The sequence below is a fragment of the Cynocephalus volans genome, chromosome 2, assembly GCF_027409185.1.
Source record: "Cynocephalus volans isolate mCynVol1 chromosome 2, mCynVol1.pri, whole genome shotgun sequence".
NCBI classification, from domain to species: domain Eukaryota; kingdom Metazoa; phylum Chordata; class Mammalia; order Dermoptera; family Cynocephalidae; genus Cynocephalus; species Cynocephalus volans.
In genome coordinates, this window is record NC_084461.1 from 1,946,054 (window position 1) to 1,964,413 (window position 18,360).

Consider the following 18,360-nt stretch of genomic DNA (forward strand, 5'->3'; position numbering starts at 1 on the left):
TCCTAACCCTGTCTGTTACTGATGCTTTTTCCCCCGTTTTAATGCTCATGGAGCTTGAGTGGATAAAAGCAGATTTTGGAGTGTCCTGGAGCACTTTTTTTTTAACCCTCTAAATCTTAGAATTCTCTTGCAGTATAAGAGGAATAGTATGATCTCTACCTCAAAAGGATTTCAGGAGAATGAAAGAAGGTAGTATGTGCAAAGCCTTAAGAACTGCCTGGTACACAGGTAAGTACACCTGTGGTAAAAACACATCAGATATTAGCCATCACCATCAAAATCATCATCATCATCACCACCATCATCATCAACAACATAACTATCACCATCACTGCTACCGTCATCACCTTCACTATCATCACCATCACCATCACCAACTTTGTCATCATCATCATCACCATTATCATCACCAGCACCACCATCACCATCACCACCATTATCATCATTATCATCACCAACACCATCATCACCACCATCACCAACTTTGTCATCATCATCATCATCATCACCATTATCATCACCAGCACCACCATCACCATCACCATCACCAACTTTGTCATCATCATCATCACCAACATTATCATTTCCAGCACCACCATCACCATCACCAACATTATCATTATCACCACCATCACCATCACCATCACCAACTTTGTCATCATCATCATCACCAACATTATCATCACCAGCACCACCATCACCATCACCAACTTTGTCATCATCATCATCACCAACATTATCATTTCCAGCACCACCATCATCATCACCACCATTATCATCATTATCATCACCATCATCATCACCACCATCACCATCACCAACATTATCATTTCCAGCACCACCATCACCATCACCATCATCATCATTATCATCACCATCACCATCACCATCACCATCACCAACTTTGTCATCATCATCATCATCACCATTATCATCACCAGCACCACCATCACCATCACCATCACCAACATTATCATCATTATCATCACCAACACCATCGTCACCACCATCACCATCACCAAGTTTGTCATCACCACCATCACCAACATTATCATCACCAGCACCACCATCACCATCACCATCACCAGCTTTGTCATCATCATCATCATCATCACCAACATTATCGTCATCAGCACCACCATCACCATCACCAACACCATCACCAACACCATCACCAGCTTTGTCATCACCATCACCAACACCATCACCATCACCATCACCAGCTTTGTAATCAGCATCACCAACATTATCATCACCATCACCACCATCACCAACATTATCATCATTATTACCATCACCAACAGCATCGTCACCACCATCACCATTATTTACTTACTCCTGAAAAGTTCTTCCTATACTGGAAACTCTCAACATGTTGCTCACCATCTGCAGGGCAGCAGTTTAGTGACATGGGCTTCCATCCAAGGGAGAGAATGAGAACTTTGTGAGCTGAATCCTACGGCGATCACTCCACTATATGAAGAGTGAACAAAACCCCGATTTCAGACTCTAAGAAATGACTTCTTCCTACAGATGGTATTAGTTACACACAGCCCCCTACTGTTCCTATTCCACTCTTAAATTAACAGTGAAAAGTGATTCCACCAACATCAGTGTGGATTGAATTGCAATTTCAATCATTTTACTGGCATGGCCAGGTATACAAGAACTGTCAGTGCTAACACATCAAATCCAGCATCTTGGAAGTGGTCCTAGAGTGTGGGTCTCTATTTCTCATTACCTTCTTTCCAAGTCAGTGTCAGGCTGTAGCTACTTTAAGATTCTTCCTGCCAAATTTTTGAGGCTTATTTCAGTTTTATACAGTATTTCTTCTTAAATCTCATTTGACAGGATCTCTTCACCAGTTTCAAAAATTGGGAAGAATATCGTGTACATTTCTGCATCTCGTAAGGAGCAACCTATCCAACTTACTGCTTTCTTATGACAATTACCGAGCTGTGTTCCAATTGCTTTTTCTGTTTAGTGAGATCTATAGCATGTAAGATAAGTTTAGATTATTACTTTAATTACATCTGTTCAGGAAACATTAGAATGTTCTGGTTTAGTCAGAGCTGGTCAGTTATTAAATACTTCAGAAACACAACTTACACAGTTTAGTAGTTTACATAAGGACCGTTCTAGCAATTTTTCTACCATAGTACCTTGAGATAAAATTGTTGGTGTGGAGATATGACAGCACAGCCAACAAACCAGTGGTGGTTTTGAGAATCATTATCACAGCATCAAGAAGCACTAGCCTGTTCTTTTTGAGTTTTTGTACTGGTACATGTCATGTTTAGGGATGGGTTCAGCCAGTGTACATACTTTATTTTGTACAGTAATAAAATCCTGCCTTCTCAAGGTCTGGACTTCCTCTGCCTTATTTTTTAAAGCTTACATGGAGTTGTAGAAGTTCAAGGAATATCCTGTACTTTCCTGTAACTTCCTACATCTTCCTCCCAGATCCCTCCTCCAGCTCTTCTGCAGAAAATGAGCATCAGGCATGTCGAGGTAACAGGTCCCAGTACCATAGATTAGAATACTGTGGGTGAGGAAAGGTCCATCCTGACCCAATTCCAATATCCTTAGCCCTACAGTAGAATATGATTTTTTTTTCAGTAAATTGAGGCTGTTTTGGTATTACCTAAAAACAGGCACATTTTGAAGTGTTTTGTTTGTTTAGCATTTGCCATGTTCCATCCCAGGTGGTGCATGTGGGGCACCCAGGCTCGGGGTCTTGCTTCAGCTTCACAGGCTGGCGTGATCACCTCTGGTGAAGATGACGTGCTGAGCTTCAGGTTAAATCACTTGCACAAGTTCTGTGACTGTGACGTGACCCGCTGTCATCGAGCACAAACCTGCCTGGCCTCCCATGCCTGGGCTGGTAGACACAGTTCATATTCGAGGAGAAACTTGGTTACGTTAGTCCTGGGGAGGTGTCCCTGTCCTTGCAAGTTGCTTGGGGACACTCTTGTGCTCGCAGGAAAAATGCCTACTGTGATGGGATAGAAAATTGCTGCTGCCTCTGGTGCATCCTGTAGTCAGTCTTCTCCACTGTTTAGATCTACGTGGTTAGTTCTGCACATGCAGATGAGTCATTTCAAGTTTACGGTGAGTGAATATGACAATTTATATTTTTCAGGTCACCTGAGGACTTTATCTTATTCAGTGACTAGCATCAAAATTCCAAACAATTCCAAACTCAGATTTCTTACAGAAAAGCTTTATTGTTATATTTATTACATATGTGAACTAAAGGAAATGGCGAATAATAGAGATTTTAATAATAAAGTTTTACCTCAAGTCACTTGAGCATTTTAGGGTACAGATATTGGTACGAATTATTTTGAAGGCCTTGGTGATGATGATGATGATGGTGATAAAACTGTAACTAATAATATCTACCATGTTATGTGTTTACCAAGAACCACGGAACTGGCTTCATCCTTCTGTAGTTCTGAGAAGCAGGCACTATTTCATCTCCATGTGGCAGGCAAGGAGAAAGAGGTGCAGAGAGGTGGAGTCACTGGTCTACACTAATGCAGGTAACGATGGCAGAGTCTGGGTTCAAACCTTTTTTCCTGAATAACAAAAAATCATGGCACTGGGGCAGGGCTTCACTCTGCCTATGACAGGCTTAGGCAGGAAGATGAAGGGGTATGAGAAAATGGTCTGTCATTCAAGGAGGCCATGTGCTGTGGTCTTCATGCAGGTAGCAGCTGCATGCCTGATTGGAAACATGTAGCCCCATGCTGCTAAGACCTCACCTGTGCAGCAAGGAGAGGAGGAGCACAGAGGTGCAGGGGCACATAGGCGCAGGCGTCTCAGGGAGGGGCCTGCCAGGCAGAGGGACCCGGGTGCCTTCTGGAGTGGCTCAGACATCTGGGGTCAACATGCACACCGGGCTTCTCAGTGCAGGGCAGAGATTAGTGTGGTTACATGACTACCACAGCTGCCCTGCCTGGACGGCATTTTCACTGGCTCTGCTCAGCTCAATAGACCTGGCTTCCAATGTCTGGAACTTTCTCACCACATGGCTGTTGATAAAGCAGAGTCATTTCTTGTGTCTGAAAAATTGTGGCTGAAAATGGTCTGAGTCACAACTCCCGCTGCCTGTCTGGGCTTCTCCCAGCATCACAAGCCCCCGCCTGGGGAGTCATTACGGTGGGAAATATATTTCTGCAGCTATTTCCTAACACTCCATGTTACAGGATTTGGTGATTGTTTCCCTGGTGGTTAAAATGAAACAAACCAGGGCTTCCTTTCAAATATAGTTGCTTTCCCAAAGCCCAGAGGTGCCCCACTCACTGTCTGCAAAACAAAATGGATAATGAAGCACTTTAATTAATGTGAATATTATGAAATTTTAACTGGGGTTGATGGGCTCTGGTTAAAAATCAATCACTGTCTCTTAACTCTGATGAATCTGAGAGTCTGTGAAATGAAACATCATCAAAAGTACTCACAGAGGAAGAGCCAGTCGGATGGGAGGCTTTTGATTTATCGGATGCCAGATAGGATGGGCCTGATACAGCATCCTGGGGCTTCTGTGCCTACGATATTTGTGTAATGAAGGTGAATGCCTAACATTTCATATTCTGGTCTGTACTTAATCATCACCCTCCACTGTGAGCTCAGATTGATAAGCATATTAATTATACAAAGAACCCTTCCGTGGTGAGGAGAAGGGTTTTGGTGGCAAGCCATGTCATGTGGGGAGAATCCCTGCAAGCCCTGCAGGAAGGAAACTGGTTCCTTGGCAATTTTCTAAAGATTGGAGGCCAGGGATTCCCTCTGGGACCTCAATAGCTATAGTTCTAAATACCAACAGATGTACATTAACACCACAGTCTTGGTGCATCTCAGCTTTTACCCAGGAGGGACTCTGGTCACTTTCAAGTATCCCCAGTATTTTTGTGAGGTGCCACAGTGGGACTTCCCATCCAGGAGACAGCTCTCTTCGGGGCTGCTGCCACGGTTGGTCCTGGTTACCCCGACCACCTGGGGGGCAGCCCTTTTCTGACCTCTTCCCTGCCAAGAGGGGCTGCAGGTTGGTCTCACTGTCTGTCTTCTGGGCCTCCGTGTTGCTGAGAAGTTCATGCACCACCTGTCCATGTGGTGCCTGGTGTGGGGTCCTCACACAGGCCTCTTGGTCCCAGGAAGTCACTGGCTGGGAGCACCTGCCCTTCCAGTTCCAAGCTTGCACTGGCAGCATGGCAAGCGGGATCAGGTTCCCATCCTGGCTACTCCTTGACACCAGCCTCCAGTGCCTGCCATGTGCTCTGCCCCTTCCAGAACTTTCCCGCTTCTGACCTCCATCTGTGTGCTCTGTCTACGCAGTTGAAATCCGCACGTGGTTTCTAAGAGGTGCAAATATTTCTGGTCACATTGCATTTTATAAAGCTCACAGTTAAGACAATCAAGGGCCTTTTTTCATGTGAATGGCTGTAATCTGGGGTCCTGAAGTTGGCTTTTGAGCCTCTGCCACGCTTTACATCCATCCCTGCTGAAATCCACTCAGTGCCTTCAGCACTTGTGTGAGGGTGTCCTCCATGTTGGGATGGACTGGTGGTGGGCATTTTGGACAGGGCAGGGCACAGGTGTTCCACTGGCGACTGTTCAGATGGATACACGCCTGTAACAGGGACATTGTCCTCAGCTGCTGAACCAGGTATGGCTGCACCTGGCCACATTCTTTCTTACCTGCAAACTGCCACTTTTTCTGATGAGTTTGGTGGACAAACTGACCATGGGATTTCTCGACCTGCAAACTTGCAGACTTATTGGAACAGGAAGGGATGGTGAGACTGGGGCCTGCTGGCTGGAAGGGCTCCCACAGCTGGGTCACTAGTTCTCTCATATCTCAGATCCTGACTCAGGGCACAGACAGTGCTGGATAGACCTTTGAATGTTGACAGTGTCCTACCTGGCTGCGTAGACAGATCCGGCTATCATTTCTAAACATGTGGGACTTAAGAGATGAATTATTGCAGAGCTCGAGGCACTGCACCAGCTCACCTGGTATGTTGTGGTTCACATGGTAGCTTCACAGTGACAAGTTCCTCATTCCCATAATGACACATAGGAATCCACCATGCATAAGACCTCCCAGCATTGCTGCGGGACGGACCTCTAGACGTGAGCCAGCGACGTCTAGATTGGGGTTAGCGCAGCCCAGCCCAGGTCCATTCCAGCCCTGCACAGTCTACTGATGACGTGGACACATAGCTTCTTCCTTGGGTCCTTGAGGACTGTATCAGAAGCCCCCAGGGGCTGTGCCTACTATTGACACTATCGAGCTGACAATGGGTAAGAACCGCACGTCAGGTTTAAGCCATTCCTTTATCTTTGTGCCAGTGCCACGCACCTTGCAGCTGTTTTTATGTCTCCTCCTTGCCACGGGAAGAGTGCCAACTTTCCCACAGTACAGACAGGCCCTGTCAATTAAGAATCACTTCCCATATCCCTGTTTATAATCCTGTGGCTACTAAACATCAATAATTCCTCCCCCTTTCCCTGTCACTGGAAGATTGATGGCGCACGTCATCTCTCATATGAAGACGTTAGAATGAAGATCACACTGCTGTCTGCATCCCATTTTCCTGCTGAGCAGGGGAAGCAACCCCATTAAATCAAATTATATGTGACTTTTAAAACTTCCCTTTACAGCATTCAATTGAAAATCTGAATCCCATCATAATACATTGCCTTTTTTTTTTATGAGGAAATTGACTTTACTTGGTCCCTTGGGGGTTTCCAACCTCCCTTTCCATATTATGGGATAGAAATATCGCTGCCCATCCACAAGGCACAGAACGCATGTGGTGAGCTTGGTGGGAGGGGATCCAAGTGCTCCAGGCACTGCCGTGGCTGGATTCTAGGGATACACGTCTGGCCCTAGCTCACCTGTGATCAGTATGCACACAGACCGTGGAGCATCCTGTTATATGCAGAGACCACTCATTGGGACTTAGTGGGGCCATGGTTCTGCTTGCCAGCAGGTTCCAGGTGACGGTGACCCTGCTAGTTGGAGTGGGATCCTGCTAAGCGCAGGGGGAGCACATGGGAGCCGATGAGCAGGTTACAGAAGGACCTCTCCTCATCAGAGCTCTGTGACTAAGAGGAGGGTCAAGCGTGCAGCCTGTGGACTGTCACCAGGATGGTAGGGCAACCCTCACAGAACCAGAGCCCTACAGACCCTGTAGCACAGCTCAGCCCACCCTCCTGATGCTGCAGAACTGCTCCTTCTGGGAAGATTATGGAAGGTGACTCTAGTGACTATGTCCATAACTTTGAGACACAGAGCAACAAGCTCAGGGCTGGTAGAGTCCCCAGGGACCTAGAAGTGTGGGTGCAGGTGCAGGAAGGGGCTGTCTGATGTCATCTTCTCCTGTGCCAGCTGCTCCTGTGCAGTCCAGCTCATCTGTTCATCACATCCTTGTTCTACAGATGAGGAATCAGAGGGTCAGAGAGTTTGAGAAATGTGTGCACCCAGAACAGTCTAACCCTGGCACCTGCTGCTTCTCTGCCCCACTATGGCTGGTGCTCTGACATGCAGAGCCTGATCTTAGCAGGAAGGAGGGTGGGGGCAGGGCCACTCATGGCTGTGCCTGTGCATGCACACGCAGATGTCTGTCCACCCATCTGTCTTTCTGTGGCTCTGTGTGAGTGTGTCAGGGGGAGCTGGGAGCCCTGGGAGGAGGTGAGGGAAATGTGGGTCCATTTCTTTATGGATCACAATGATGGCCCAAAAGAGATTTTATCCCAGGGTACTAAAGCATTCTTTGACTAGATGAAATAGCAAGAATCTTAAGAAAATCTGAAAAAACGCGCGTGCGTGTGTGTGTGCGTGCTCTATGTAGATCAGGTATAGGTATAGAGAGATGGAGATAGAAATAGGTACAGGTAGAGGTGGAGGAATAGACAGCTGTTCATTTGCTTTGACAAGAGAAAGGCGTTCTTTATTAAGAGCACAGACACTTAGCATAAAACAGAACTTTTGGAGAAAAATAAGACTCACAATCTCAGCAGTGCAGGGTATTTCTAGTAATTCTCAGAAAAGAAGTAGAGAAATAGTGTCAGGGAAAATAATTCTGATCCCAGCCAATGGAGTATGGATGAACCCAATGCCACAATGAGCGTGATGAAGGGGACCAGTCACCAACACAGCACCACTGTCGAGCACCCCAGCTCAGAGGGGCCACGCAGCTCAGCACACCCTGCCAGGGCACATGCCTGTGACTGTGACTGTCCTTGGATCAGCCTCCCTGCAACATGCCATGAAGGGCTGTGGAGAGAACTAGAACCTCCCCAGATCAAGAGAAAACCTCACAGCTAAAATATACGATCCTACCAAAATTATAAATGGACATTGCCATCAAGGTTTCACTAAGAAGATGCAAAAGTGTATTAAATATGAAAGGCATCAGTATATTAAAATCTGAAATAAATGCATTGATACACTCAGTCATTGCATGTCTAATTGCTAAGCACCTAATAGGTGGCAGAAACAGTCCTGGGTTCTAGGAAAACAACAGTGAGCAGTTCAGAGAAGTGGGTTTATTATAGTGGGGTAGAAAAGCCATGAGCAGCATGCATTAACACCTGCACACACATGCATGTGCACACACATGCATGCACGCACATGCACGCACACCTGAACCACACCACACACATGTGCATGCACATACATGTGTGCATACCCAAACCACACCACACACAGACACACACGCATGCATGCACACACACATGCACACTGGAACCACATACACACACATGCACATTCAAACTACACCACACAGAGACACAAATGTGCACACACAGACACAAACGTGCACACACACATGCACACTTGAACCAAAACACACATGTGCACACACTCATGCACACACATGCATGCACACCCAAACCACACTGCACACCAACACACATGTGCATGCACACACACGTGCACACCTGAACCACACCACACATAGATACACACATGTAAGCACACACACACACACACACACACACACACACACACACACACACACACTGGAACTGCAGCACACATAGACACACACACAGAATTCATAGGGAGGATCGGGCTAAAAATAAGCGTGAGCATCATCCCAGGGTCTTGGGTGTAGAAACCTGGACAAAGAGCACAAATAGACAATTCACAGGAGAAAAGTTGCAAAGGATTAAAAGGACTTTCTAAATGTTCCCTCTTGCTAGAAATCAAAACAAATAAAATGAAAAAAAGAGCTATATATTTTTGTTTGCCAAATGATGCAGGATAAACATGAAACTCAGTGCAGGCAAGACCGTGGTGTAGAGGTTACCCTCCACCCTGCAGGCAGGAGTGTTCTGTGGCCCATAACTGGTGAAGAGGTTTTCCAGTGTTCCCCTTGCCTCTATAATAATTTCCATTCTCATTATCTATTCTGGGGGAAAAAAATGAGAAACTCAGGCAAATGTTTAGATATAAAAATATGTATTAAACTGGTATTTATGATAACAAAAAAAGAAACATCCCAAATGCTTAACAATAGAAGGTTGTTTAAATAATGGCTTATCTATAAAATAAGCTATTATAAGATAGTGACATTATTGAAAAGTATTTTGTGACATTAACAACTCTTCACAACATTTTAGTTTAAATAAAATTATTTTTTAAAATTAAATGTGTGCACTATGTGGACAGAGAAAAAAGACTGGACATATATTGAAGTATTAAGACCATTATTTCTGGCAATGTATTTCTGGTGCCTGCAACTTTCTTCTCTCTTCTTTCTTGTTTGCTGTTCTATTTGTCGTTGGTTTTCTTTGCTTTAGTTGTGTTTGTTCTGTTTTTTCCTAGTGACTCAGAAGTTACGCTTTCTATTTCAATTCTTCCTGTGATGCCCTTTAGTCTGTAAAATACTTATGAAAACTAATGAGCTTTTGCAACTGTCTGGAGAAGGGATGCACATCTCACCCCCAGACATGACAAACAAGACCCTCAAACCCTGCACCTCTCCCAGTGTTGCAGTAACTGAGGCCTTTTCTTTCAGACTGGCATGTATTTTATAACATCTCCATGATCAAGCAGACTTCATCATGTGTGTTCTTGGTTCTGCTGCTCACCAGCATTTAAGCCCTGTGTATTTCTCTCTCTGAATACAATTTCTGTTTTACATGACTCTTTACTAAAGTAATTATTTCAGAAATTCAGAAACATTCATTGAGCATTTACTATGCTCACTTATTTGCACCTACAGCACGAGGGTACTTCATATTCTAGGTACTTGGGAAACATACGTGAATAAAACACAAATAGGTAGGTGGCTCAGCTCTGAGGAAGTCTGCTTTCATGATTGCAAGTTTGCTAAGGTGCAGCATTTTAAACAAATTCTTCTTTTTCCTTTTTATCTCTAGAAGCTTTCAGAATTTTTCCTTTATTCTCGGAAATCTGAAATTTCACCAGGTTGAAACAAGGTATGAGACTCCCACGGATCTTTAGAACCTGAGTATTTCTTTCCCGAGCTCCAAGAAGTTTTCTCACTTTGACTCTCTCTCTGGATCTAGACTCTGCTAATTCCCACCTGCTGGTTTGGTCTGCTCATTCACCTATCCAGACTTTGTGCTATCAGCTATTCAGCCTGACGTTTTATTATTTGTTTCTTTTTCAGATTTCACTTTTGGTTTTAGGGCAGACAGTTGTTCCTTTGGATGCCTGTTGGGAAAATCTCTTACCTTTAGGAAGATTTCTGTTCTATGTATGTTCTGTCTAGTTTTTTTCTCCTCTGATTTCTTCAGTAATCCCATCCTGTGTTTCTTTCAATTCCATTAACTTCTCAACGTATGTTACTCTATCTTATTTTCTAGTTGTGTAATGGTATACAACAAACATACATGCAAACTGTTTTGAGGGATCAAGTTTTTCAACACATGTATTTGATGAATTGTGGGGACTGCTAGAGGTGACAACTTTGGAAATGACCAATTTCGGGTTTTTTATAAAGAAGAGAATAAGGATGAAAACCATGGCCTGGCCATCATAACATTGATTAGTAGGTAACTAATCAGACAGGGTGGGAGAGGTTACAATAAACAAGAAATCAGCTCCATAAAGAGTGTGGGCTCATGCACCTTGACAATGCTGTATCAGTGTCATTTCTCCACCATGTCAGAGAAAGCCAACATTTGGAGTCCCATGGCTCATAGCCTGTGTCCCAAATCAACCACCACGTACCCAAGCAGCTGGAGGAAGTCAGCGCCTCTCCAAAGCTGCCCCTGCATGCCAGCCTATGAAAGGAGAACGGAGCCCCCATCACAGGGCCTGGGGAGAATTCGTGGGCAGCAGGTGAAATTAGCACAGTACCCAGAACGTGGTACTTGCTTGAACACAAGGATTTTGTTTTCTCACTGCTCCTACTGAGCCCGGTGTTTCTCCTGGGTGGCTTGAGGCAGACCACTCTGGATCAAGCTGTGTGCTTGGACCTGGAGCTCGGAGATTTGCTTTTTCTTTCTTCCTGCCCATCCGTTACGCAACTTTTCCTCATCCTGTTCTTGCCCTTTGGCACATTCTTAGGAATTTATTCCATATTCTGTGAATCCCCCATCTTTCCACTCATACATTTTCCAATCCATAAGCACTCTGTTGTGTTCTTTTTTAGTAAATTGAATTTTTGAGTTGAAATAAGGAATGAAGATATTTGACATTTACAATGAACTTGAGTTAATTTAGTATATTTCTAAGGTGCTTCCCCCACAAAAGTCTATTTGTTTTCATCATTTGCCAAATAATCCACCAGTAATAACTCCACTGTCATGTGATAAATTATATTTTATCATTAACAAGATCGATATGATCAAATTATGAAGAAAACTGGTGCCGTGTAACTCCTATCAGAATAGCTCATGTGAGAATCTGATCCGTGGTTTGACAATCAGCACGAAGGTGGGGATGAACACACGCAGAGTATTTTGTGCCAGATGCACAGATTGGCTTTGTTTTGTACTATTAACACATTTAGGCTCGTGTGCCTAATTACATCTATCTACCTTTAAAATATAACTCCTGTTTCTTTCTGCACTATTAATTGTGTACAGTTTACTTACCTGTCTTGACTGGTCCCGTCTGAATCCCATTTCTGGCCTTTATTTCATCAGGGGACTACTAAGTGCATTACGAATCAAGGCTGTGTTGGTGCATATCTATAACACACATTGGCAGGATGCAGGAGGGGCTCAGTTGCCTGTGAGTGAGCCTGCTTTGCCTAAGGAAATAAAAGGATATCTAGAATTGGCTGTGATGTCTGCTGGGCTGCCGGGTTCGCTGATGCTGACGTGGGACTCACGAAGACCCAGGTCTAGCACAGGGAGCAAAGAGGATACTGGAATGCCTTCCAGTCGCTTGTGGATCCACACGGAATGTGTCTTCCTCTCTGATAAACTAGCAGGACCAGGGTCAACTTCAGACTGCCCCCTGCTCAGACAGTATTTGTGTGTCCTTGTTGTGGGCTAAGAGCCATGAGCTCACTAGGGCCCCCTTGACATGGCACGGTTTCCCCAATGGTTAATATGTAAAATCTGAGCTTCTGCCTTCTGCCTCCAGATGTCTTTGCTTTGGATTAAATCAATAGAAAGCAGCTTGTTTTAGATGTATAATATTATTAGTATGTCTGGCAGTAGTGTAGCAGATTCAGAATGCAGCAGTCAGTACTTGTAACACAAACAAAATCAAAGGCCAAGCACAGATTATCATCCAAACACCTGTCCAACCAAGGGCGTGAACACTGGGAGAGGCGTGTTTTGTACACAGTGCTGTTTCCACACTTAAAATCTCCCAGGCCAATAACCAAATGCACACAGTCTCCAGAATTTCCTATTGAGAAAAATATCTCTTTCCACTCAATTAAACTATTATTCTAAATTATTGCTTATTTGCATTGTCTTGGGGCTAAGGCATTTGGTTTAAGTTCTCTCCCGTCTTGACCTGACAGTGTCCACATGGCACTCCTGCAAACCTGTCATCTGCAGCTCCCACGCAGAGAGCCTAGGGGTCTGAGTGGTGGTGCCTGTCTCTGCCTCCCATCTCTCTGCTCATGGGCGGCTTTCTTCTCCCCTCTGTTTATGGAGGTCAACCGTTTTAGTCCAAAAAGTGTGACTTTTGGTACAAAGCCACCCTGAACAATTTGGGCTCAGGATGCCCGACCGTGCTATTTCATGAGAGCCGCAGCCCCTTCCAGCGGGGCTTCCACTGGCTGCTTCGTCGCCATGCTTCACTAACCCTAATAGCTCCCTATTACCAGCTACAATCTCACATCTGAGCCAGGAGCGGGATGAGAAAGGGGAGAAAAAGAGTGTAAATTATACGGAGTAGCGAGGAACAAAGGTTTTATTTCTCCTGAGCACAGCCCTTTGATAGCGAACGGGGCAGACAAATGTGTCGCTAATTTAATTAAGTAGTCTGCGATTTCAGGGTCTCAGATGCCATTTAGAGCGGGATTAATCAAGAGCAGGTGACGAGAATGAATAGTCACACACGATGTTAGCGTTTGAACACCCCGACACAGCTGAACGGGATCCAGGGCTCTTCAGAGCAGCGCGCGGCTTTGCTTGCTGATCCAAATCTACCGTCTCCTTGTCCTCACCACGCTCGGCCTGTTCTCATGAGCCAAAGTGAAAGAGTGAAGGAACAGGTTCACCTGCTCGATGCTTTTCCTCTCTCCGAGTTCTTGCTGAGAAAGAAGCGCATCTTAGAGCATCTTTGGAGCGACCCTGAGCCCCCAGCTCCATGTCAACTATCAAGTATGTCACAACAGAACTCTGTGGCTGGGCACATGGGTGCATTCCCCAAACGGCGCCTGAGCACCCACAGTTGACAGAGCTCCCCCCCACTCTGGTGGCTTGAAGAGCTGGGGACGAGATGAGCGTCCACTTAAGCACATGAGCACCTGACCAAATGCGGCTGCTGAAGGACAAGCGTAACAGGGCCTTGCACACAGTAGGACACGACCCATTTATACACTGACCTGAAAGAACGATGGGATTCGGTGCTTGTGCCCAGAGGGGTCCGGGCCCTGCCCTGCCCGTCCAAGTCCAAAGCTGCTGTTAATCCACCTGTGATCACATGTGACAGTGACGTGGCTCTGAATTTAGAACACATTCAGGAGAGGTAACTGTCTTAACACCCAAACCAATGTCCTGCTTCGGATAAATATGTGGCAGATGGATCATTCGTATTTAAGTGAATCTTTCTCAAATGCTTGGGAGTCCTTGAAAATATTTGTCTCTTCAGAGTATAAGCAGCATTCTGAAAATTCTAGTTATATTACTAATTTCTTTACTTCACGTGCTTTAGCGATGGCTAGAAAGGTCTATTTTAGGTTGCCATTCACATTTTCAGAAATTTGAATTAGTAGAAAGCAAGCTAGTGAGTGTTTGGTAGTCAGGCAATTCATGAATGTGTTGGGAGGGACATGGGTGAATGTGTTTACTTCTCCACGCCTGGTTGTCAGTCTTCTCAGCAGGTGTATTCCCTCCATCTAGAGATCCCTCCCTGTAGCTAGAAAACAAAACCTAAACATACTCTAGAGGTCTATAATGGTCTATATTGTTTTTTCTTGGGAAATGATCGAACTATAGAATATTTGTTAACAATATTTGGGAAACATCCAGGCATTTCAGATAAACACTTTACTTTTCTTCAACACCACAAATAATTAGAAGTCAGTTATGTTATCTCCTAAGTGTTTAGAAAAACTGGTATCCGAAAGATTATTTGTTATTAGGACAAGCTTTTAGTGAGCTTTTTCAGGAAAGAGAAGAGGAACGTTGTAAAGAAGACATCTCTCTGGCCACAGCCAAGGATGTCACATACAACTTGTTTCAAAGTAGATCTATGTAGCTAACCCTTCTAGGACTGGAAGATTCCCCGGGCACTTTGAAGCCCTGAATGTCACTCGCAGACCCACAGTTGGAGCAGACAGTGATTTGAGAGGCAGAGGTTCTGTTTTCATCTCCTTTTCTGCCCATGAAGAGAGGACAGCCAGCCTGCTCAGCTCAGTGGGGTTCAGGCTCACGGGTGTCCTCGCCCTGTAGGGCGCTCAAGAACGGCTTTTCCTCTGTCACCCTGTGAGTGCGATGCCTGCGCCTCACCTGGTACTGCGGCCGCAGCACTGGTCAAGACGGGCGGGCAAACCCCTGCCTGGAGGCAGCTGCTCCAGAACCCGGAATCCGGTGTGTCCACACCCAGTAGGGAGGCCGGGCCGGCTCGCAGCCTTACAGAGGAGACGTGCCCGGCGACAGAGCAGCGGGACAGCTCGGACTGGGGTTGTGGCTCTCACGGGAAAATGCAGAGGCGTGTTGGGGGCCATGACAGCGGGGGGCTGTGAGAAGGGTGGGGGTGCGGGGAGGGGGGCTGTAAGAGGGGGTGAAGGGTGAGAGCTGGGGGGTCGAGCGTGGGGGGATGGTGAGGAGGGCAGTGAGGGGGGTGAGGGGTCCGGGGGTGGTGAGAGCCAGGGGGAAGGGGGCTGTGCGGGGGGTGAGGGGTAAGAGCTGGGGTGGCAGTGAGGGGAGTGGGGGTGGTCAGGGGGTAGGTGGGGTGATGTGAGAGCCAGGGCTGGGGGGAGGTGACAGCCGGGGCAGTGAGAGCTGGCACCCACTCGGGCAAGTGGTTCTCGGCCCAACTCTGACCCAATGGACCACATCGCAGCCAAATTCTTGGATATCTCCATGCTTCGGTTGCCTCCTTATAGAAATGGACCGGGACACCTCGAGATGCTCCACACCTGCACATGGAAGTAGGGCAACACCGGCTTTGCTTTTGAGAGCCGTGGAAGCAGGTGGGCCAGAACTGGAAGCCTGGTGCTGAGGCGGGCATCTGACCCTCCTCCACCTCCCATGCCCGTCGCAGGGAGAAGGGAGGGAGGGAAAGGCCCAGCCTCGGACCTGTGGTGCTCAGAGTGCAGATTTGTGCACACTGGGCATGCCCTTTCCTAGCTGACAGGAGAGTAGGACAGAAGGAATTCTGCAAGAATCAGACTGATTTGGCTGAAACAGGTTTTCTAGGTGCTTGAGCATCATGCAGAGCAGAAATGCTGGTGTCCCGGTGCCCGGCTCATTTGGGCTCTCCTGCGTGCAGCACAGGAGCTGGAGCAGCGGGACCAACACTGTCCACTCTCTGGAGATATCAGGACAAGGATCAGCCTCCTGCGGGTGTCAGGCACTCCAGCAAACAGCCCCAGAGACCTCAGTCTGTCTGTGACCTCCTGGCTGCCTTGGGCCCCTAGCTGTCTGCCTGCCTGGAGACACCGACCGGTGAATGCACAATTACAACAGGATTTCATGGGGCCATTGCCAGTCTGTACAGGAAGCATTGTAAGCTGGTTTTGGTTCCCAGCACCAGCCTTTGCATTTTCAAACTGCCCCTGAAGTTCCCTCCCTAACTAGGCTGTTTACAAGTATGCATGGGGACACATTTCTTAGGTGATGCTTCATTTTAACTCATTTCAGATCTGTTTCTTCTCATGCTCTTTGGGTTGGCAACACTAGGAAGCAGAGCAGAAAAGCCAGGTTTGGACCCACCTTCACTGGTAACCTGCATGATACGGGGGAGAATCCCCTGCCTCCTGGGCTTTGCTTCCTTCACTGGGTGAAGAAAGCACTCAGAGGTGACCCTGCGTGGAGCATATCCAGGTCAGTGACAAGCCCCTCCCAGGTGCCTGTACCAGTGACACCGTGTCCCAGGACCACGCCTCCTGATTCCCCTGCTCTGTGAAGAATTGCCAGGAAGTATTAGAAATCACTAGGTAGAGAAGCATCTGGAAGTTTGCATTTTTTTTTTTTGTTATAAATACTATCTAGGATTAAAAGGTGCCAAATCTTTTGCAGATTTTTGTCCATAACTTAAGGCTCATTTCTTGGCAGTTTTATGCATTGTTGTTGTTTGTAATAAACTTAGGATCACCTTTTTCTTTTTTCTGACCTTATGTGTTAAATTACAGTGTAAAAAAGTCTGGAAAATTTTGCATTAATTCAAGCCAATGTTTGCTAGCTTGTTTGTTTTGAAATAATCGGTGGTTTGATTTCAACTCAAACAAAATAGGTAGTGTAGACAGGCTGAGGATACGTCAGTATAGAACATGCAGGTTCAGAACAGTACAAGCTGCTGGGTGACTTGTCCAGCGCTTTGGTGCGTGCACCTCAGGCGTAGCTGGGCTACACAGCCCCAGTTCAGAGGTGGTCAATCAGCTGAGCCTCTCGCATGCGGGCTTCTCCGCAGTGAAGGTTGGCATGCGGGCTTCTCCTTCCACCTGGGGTCCACCTGGAAGAAGTGACCAGAGCAGCGGTGAGAGGAGGGAGATCAGCCTGTGCTTAGGGAATTAAACCTGAATTTAATGTTAACCGGTAAGGCCAACACACCACAATAAACTGGCCCCCCTCTTTTAGGAGTATTTTGGGAAAACCCAATCTCCATCAGTGAAGTCCTTGAAATAGAAAATGTTTTAATATCCATTCCATGATTTTATTTTCAAATGTCTCAAACATGAAGAGTCCGTGGGATCTCCGTTTGATGGACACAGAGAGGAGCCGATGGGAATCGACAGGCAAAAATGTTGTGTCCTAAAACACGCAACACGACCCATCAAAATACTCACCACAGCTGGAAAACCTACAAACGTGCACAATCCCCTGCCAGATGATTATACATCGAAGTCTCAATTAATGTGGTTTTACGTTAACATTCATTGAGAGACCAAATATCAACTATTCGAGATCATCTAGAGTTCAGAAACATTCTCTTCCTTTAAAAGTCATGAACAATTGAGAGCTGGCTAAACTGCCTCTAAGAGAAAAGGACGGGAGAGAGCGGGGAAGACAGTGTAGTCTTGGAAGCCGGCAGGCCTGGAGCACGGGGAAGGGCAGGAGGCCACGAGCACGGAAGCAAAGCAATCAATTATAAATGCATCCAGACAGAGAATCTATTATAAGTAGCCTTATAAAATATAAAGGGAAAAATATAGGTCCTTAAAAAAATGTGTGTTCATGCTGGAGGGTGAAAATGCACGGGAACTTTTTTTTATTAAACTAATATACCGTTTGATTAAAAAGTGAACTATGTAAGCTTTAATAAGATAAGAATGATGAAGTCAGTAAAAATATTCTTGAATTAGCTGAGTTAGAATTCTTTTTTTCAAAATCGTTGAACAGGAAAAAGACTAAAGGAAGATGTCTGGGCAATTACGAAGCCACGGGGGCCGTCGGTGTGGCTGTGCCAGCAGGCGGGGCTCCTTGGAAACAGGTGCCCTCGGGAGGGCAGGTTCGGGCGCGTCCCTCCGCCAGGCCTGGGGCCCACACTCAGGGGCCTTCTCAGGAACCAAATGTTAA